Here is a 6,088-nt window from a genome sequence, read left to right as displayed (position 1 = left end):
CATTCATGACTGCTAAATCCCTCCCGACCGCGGCCTTAGCTTCAGGAGTTAAATTCGGCGATGCATCAATGGCGTCTTTTAAGCGATCAACAAATTGCATATAAGGTTCACCCACCTTCTGTTTGATATGGTCTAGGCAATCCTGCCCCGGCAGGGGGATTGGACTAGATGATCTTTCGAGGTCCCTTCCAATCCCTAACATTCTGTGATTCTGTGATTCTGTCGTGTAAGGGGGCTTAGGTGTTCCTATATTTGGCAACTCCTTTAATGCAGCCAATGCTAAGGCCTGTGATTGTTATAACACGTGCGGATGTAAAGCAGCTTGTGTCGCACCATCGGCGTACTGACCTCTCCCTAATAGTGCGTCAATTGATGCCAGTCTCAGGGGGTCCCCGTCAGCTCGGCGTACGTTCTCAACAGCGGCTATCTCCACCTTTTGCTGCCACTTTTCCAAAAATAACAGGCATGCGGTGGGTGGCAACATCAGTTCGCCAAGAGCACATATGTCCACTTGTGTTAATGTTTGGTTTTTAAAGAATGATGTTAGCAACTGCATCACATGTTTATTGTCCATTCCGTACTGCATCACCGCTTCTTGTAACTGCTTCACAGTTTTCCAATCAAACGGTGCCCATTGACGACGATCTCCTTGTGTGAAAACTGGCATTGCGGTGATGCTATGCGGTAACATTACGCCTTCGATGGTAGCCTCTCGAATGACGCCCCGCCATCGTTGCCCTGGATCATAACCGGGTAATGCTCCAGGCCGTGTATTCTGTTCGTCACCAGGATCGTTGGAATCTGGAGAGTCTGGCAGTGGCGTAGATGGGTCTCGAGCTCCCCCTGCAGGTCTTTGAGTGCTATTCTCTTGTCGAGGAGGTTCAGTCAGCCGGCGCATGCCCGAACGAGAAGACGATGACCCGCCCAGGGAAGACGATGGCCCGCCCAGGCCACTCCCATATTTGTCGCGTAGGTACGCGTCAGCTGCTGCCTCCTCCCACTCCCCGTCCTCGACACACCGTCGCGCCCACTTCCGGATTTTATCCTCTTTGTGCTTTAGCTCTTCTGGAGTTAGTTCCACTTCTGCTGGCGGACCTTTCTGCTTCTCGATAGCCTGTCCGAGAGCCTCTAATCCACCAGATATCGCCTGCGAGGCTTTATTGTAAGCGAGTTGCCACGATGTCTTACTAGCTCCTCCATCTAGCTTCTCCATTTTTTTTTAATATTTCCTGCATTTGCTGTTCTTGTCGCTGCAGTAACTCTCGCAAAGATGCGTAACTGTCCGCTTCAGGAGCGGCGTCTGACTCATTTGTTTCTACTTCCATGGGGAGGGGTACAGTTTCAGGATTCACCGGCGGCTGTTTGCCCCTGTCATCCTCCGGAGGGGGTACCGAGACCCCAGATGTCGCCTCCGGCCCCATTTCATGAGGCATTAACGGGGCTGACGGGACTGTTGAGTCTCCACCCCAAAACTCTACCTCGAGCGCAGGGTAAGCGGCGGGCACCGAGCCTGCGGGGGCGGGGGGGGGTGGGGGAAAGGGTATCGGCGAGTCCTCATAGGGAGGGGCTGCCTCTACAGGGTCCGTCGGTGACCGCTCTTTTTCCTCTGGTTTTGTTAGTACTTTTTTGAGCGCGGATTGCACTTTTGCCTCAGAGGACATAGCCTCCAGCATATCCCTCACCTTCTTCCAAGATGTGGCTAACTTTCTAGCCTCTTTATTTCCCACCGTAATTGATCTCCAAAGTTCTTGCCCTAGATCGTCCCAGCAAGCTGCAGAAAACAACTGATCGGTGGTTTTTAGCAAGCCTCTTCGCTGGCCCCATCCCAGCAAAGTTTCTACTTCTTTTCTTTTTATCTCAGTCTCAGTTTGTGCGGCTATCTGCAGAATACACTCCACCGCCTTTTCCAGTGCAGATACTGCACCCCCCCATCCTGCCGTTAATCACGTAGGCCTACGATTCCCGTCTCTCTCGAACGGCCTGGCTTACCTCCGCCGGCACGGCAGTCACCCTCGCGTTTTCGTCTGGTCCCCCTTCTTCTCCGTTGCGAAGATCACGTCGGGGTCACCACAATGTTGGGGTCCATGCGAGGAACGGACTACAGCACACCAATATGATGCTCTAATAGCCACTTTATTGTAGTTAACACAGCTCTTTTATAACATACATACTTTCTTATCTCGCGGTCACGCCTTAAGCTATTGGCTGCAAGCACTGTGCACGCTCTGTCTGTGCGCCACTTCTGCTGTTCTGATTGGATACTTGCTATGCCTAAGCAAGGCCACATCCTTATGCTTTCTTGCTGACTCATGCTCTTACATAACAGTGTACTCGTATGTTCTCTCTATAGTTCTTCCATGATCCAGGCCCCAACACTGGAACAAGACGATGTGGAGCTGAAAGTAACCATGATCCTGAATCCAGCAACCTTTCTAACTACGGATCCTGGTAGGAAAGAATTAACACATGACTGCTTGCAAACGATGGAGCAGACATACTCCAGCAGAGCAGACTTGAAAGACATGCCAATGGACAATGCGGACTGGGACTTGTTTGTCATTTTGCAGTGGAGTTCCCCTATAATAAATAGGCAATTTTTGTTGTTGTTGTTGTATGTAAACAGCTGAAGAGTAAGTGTTCAAAATAACTGGATTTTCTTTTAATGCTACTAATCAGACTAGGTTGATCCTTCCTCTTTGTAATTTCTTCTTGACTTGTTTTTAACACTTGTTTTTAACACTTCGGTGATTTTAAAGTGGCCTCATTTCTCGTGTGTTTTGAAATCAGTGGTGCTGGGCCAGTTTACACCAGTAAGAATCTAGACCAGTTCATTCTAGATTCCAGTGTGATTCCAACCAATTCCAGAGCAATTCCACTGTCTTAAAAGTAATTGCACCAACAGTGTATTTCGGTACATAGCAAGTATTACAAAACCTGGCAGAAAAAAAGACGACTTAAAGATTTTTACAAGTCAGTCTGTAGCATTTGGATCCCGTTGAGAAAAATCTCTTAAGAATGCAGGCACTAGAAACAATTTTGCAAAAACAGGAAATGAAAACTCAGTTTCAGGATTCCCCAGAGCTTACAAAATCTCCTGCCCACACTGAGTCCATTTAATGTTTATGAAAATCAAAACGTACGAGAAATTCTGTAATTATCCTTTCCTTCTATTCCATTAACATAATAATTTTGGCTTAATGCGTTCAGAAAACACCCATTATTGAGAAATAGATAACATTATAAAACTGCTCCCCAACGTGTCCTATAATTGTATAATTCCACCACTCGCATCAGAGTCTGACAGTAAATATAATGTTTTGGAAACACAAAGTTCTGATAAATAACATGCTCTTCATCAATCTTGTCATATTCCACAAAATTAAAGCATTTTAATAATTGATCTTTTAAAACAAGAGCCAGCTGCTGCAAAGCCAACATCATTTGTGAAATCCTGCTGTCCCTAATGTTTCTTTCCTGCAGTTCTACCAAAAGCATTTTAGGTATAGTACTTTGAAGATTAAACTGGTCCAACAGATATCAACAGGGCCAGTTTTTTACTCTTTCCTCACATCTGGAAAGCTGCCCGCCTTTATAGGGATCCATTATAAACACATGACACTCCTATGACATCCTGAGATCCCTCTATGCCTTTATAGCCTTCTGCAGCACTGGCATACAGCACCCAGCAACAGCTGTCTCGCCCTGTGAACTAGACGAGAGCTATGTTCTGAATTATACTTCTCTTTGCATTTCAACTTTCTAGTTGGTTTCCAATGGAAATTTCCACAGTCAGCCTTTTCAGCCAAAGAAACAAGCAGACGCTCTGCCAAATCTTAAGTCATGAAGCTCTTTCATAGCAAAACCAGCACACTTACCCTTTCCTCCCCCCTCTGCTCCTTGGCAGCTCTGCTTAACTCCGCTGCAGAAGAAAACAGTGTGGGGAAAAGGGCTGTGGTATTTATATGGCTCTTGTTTATCTTGCTTTGCAGATACAGTTCAAAGTTCAGGGAGCTTATTCTGAACGACCTTGCAAGCAAAGCAAAACCCTTCAGCAAAACTAGCCAAAATATTTCTCTGTTAGCTAATTCCAAGTGGAAACTATTTATCGCGCAGAATGGCAAGGTATTTTTAATATAATGACTTTGAATATCAGGTTACGCAGTTTGTCAGTCACCCCAGTCAGCTGGAGGTAGTGGTACAGTCAGAGGAGGAGGGTGGGCCAAAGAGACATTATTATTTGAACACAGTGGTAACCACAGTAAGGGGGGGAAGGCACATCTTTATTTATAAAAATGCTGAGCTAGCAGGTTTTTTTCTCATATGCTTTATCTATTTGCCTTAGAGAACGGTGTACCCTGTCTGAGGGCATGTGCAGTACAGAGCTCCTTTTGCCAAGCTGCTCTTGATTATGTCACTTGGCTTTAAAACTTATTTCTGAAGAACCTGCCAGTTTATCAACTTCTGTTAGAGCCCAGATCTTCAGCCATTTAAATCAATGTAGCTACATGAAAGCCATGAAGCTCTACCAATTGGCAACAGCCACTTAACTCTCTGTATTACTCTGTTATGGTTTCTTAACACCATCATCACTGAGGTATCTGCAGACATTCAGGTTAAACTGTTTCTTGCTCTCTTTCCTCAGTGAGAGAACTGTTTATGTGTGGCGTGTTTTATTTTGACAGCAGTTTGCTTGAGCTTGTTTTCCTTCAATGTACACGTTATGTGTGTTTATGGAGAAATAAATGTTTAAAAACTTGGTGTGCCCTCATTGTTTAAGATGGTGAGATTTATATTGCTTAGTTCTATGGCCTGAGACTCTGTCTCTTGCACAGATGAGCTTTATGCTTCTGGTTGAAAGTCCTGCTGGGTGTGAGAAATGGAACTGCCAACATTGGGGTTTATCCTGTAGAAGTCCTATGCTCAAGTCAATGGAAATAAGGACAAAGATCTGAAGTTTTATTCAATAGTCTCTGAAGACACGATGCAGAAAGCAGAGACAGTGTATTGGGTTTGCGTGGCAAGGTTTTGGTAGCGGGGGGGGGCAACAGGGGTGGCTTCTGTGAGAAGATGCCAGAAGCTGCCCTCGTGTCGGACACAGGCAGTTCCAGCCAGCTCAAAGACGGACCAACCACTGGCCAAGGCTGAGCCAATCAGAGATGGTGGTAGCACCTCTGTGATAATATATTTAAGAAGGGGGGAAAAAAAACTGCTGCAGAACAGCAGCTGGGAGAGAGGGGTGAGAATATGTGAGAGAAACAACTATGCAGACACCAAGGTCAGTGAAGAAGGAGTGGGAGGAGGTGCTCCAGGCGCCAGAGCAGAGATTCCCCTGCAGCCCGTGGTGAAGACCATGGTGAGGCAGGCTGTCCCCCTGCAGCCCATGGAGGTCCATGGTGGAGCAAATATCCACCTGCAGCCCGTGGAGGACCCCACGCTGGAGCAGGTGGATGCGCCCGAAGGAGGCTGTGACCCTGTGGAGACCCTGTGCTGGAGCAGGCTCCCGGCAGGACCTGTGACCCCACAGGGGACCCACGCTGGAGCAGTCTATTCCTGAAGGACTGCACCCCGTGGAAAGGACCCATGCTGGAGCAGTTCGTGAGGAACTGTAGCCCGTGGGAAGGACTCATGTCTTTCCAGGAAGTCTCCTCCTGGAAACTATACTGAGGCACATGGAAATCAAGGAGGTGATTGGTGACAGCCAACATGGCTTCACTAAGGGCAAATCGTGCCTGACAAATTTGGTGGCCTTCTACAACGCGGTCACAGCGCTGGTGGATAGGGGAAGAGCGACTGATGCCATCTACCTGGACTTGCGCAAAGCATTTGATACTGTCCCGCACGACATCCTTGTCTCTAAATTGGAGAGACATGGCCTTGATGGATGGACTACTCGGTGGATAAGGAATTGTCTGGATGGTCGCACTCAAAGAGTTGCGGTCAACGGCTCGATGTCCAAGTGGACACCAGTGACGAGTGGCGATCCTCAGGGAACGGTATTGGGACCGGTCCTGTTTAACATCTTTGTCGGTGACATGGACAGTGGGATTGAGTGCGCCCTCAGCAAGTTTGCCGGCGACACCAAGCTGTG

At 47.4% G+C, this 6,088-nt stretch overlaps 1 long non-coding RNA gene across 1 annotated transcript; it reads left to right on the top strand.

Moving 5' to 3' along the window:
* Positions 1-923: 923 nt before the first annotated feature.
* Positions 924-4,706, top strand: LOC137675706 (uncharacterized). The gene is made up of 3 exons (XR_011049978.1): positions 924-1,162; positions 1,257-1,490; positions 2,351-4,706. It is a non-coding gene; the product is annotated as an uncharacterized lncRNA (long non-coding RNA).
* The last annotated feature ends 1,382 nt before the right edge of the window (positions 4,707-6,088 follow it).

Source organism: Nyctibius grandis, chromosome W (genome assembly GCF_013368605.1).
Source record: "Nyctibius grandis isolate bNycGra1 chromosome W, bNycGra1.pri, whole genome shotgun sequence".
In the NCBI taxonomy this organism is placed as follows: domain Eukaryota; kingdom Metazoa; phylum Chordata; class Aves; order Nyctibiiformes; family Nyctibiidae; genus Nyctibius; species Nyctibius grandis.
This window is presented reverse-complemented; position numbering and strand designations above follow the sequence as displayed.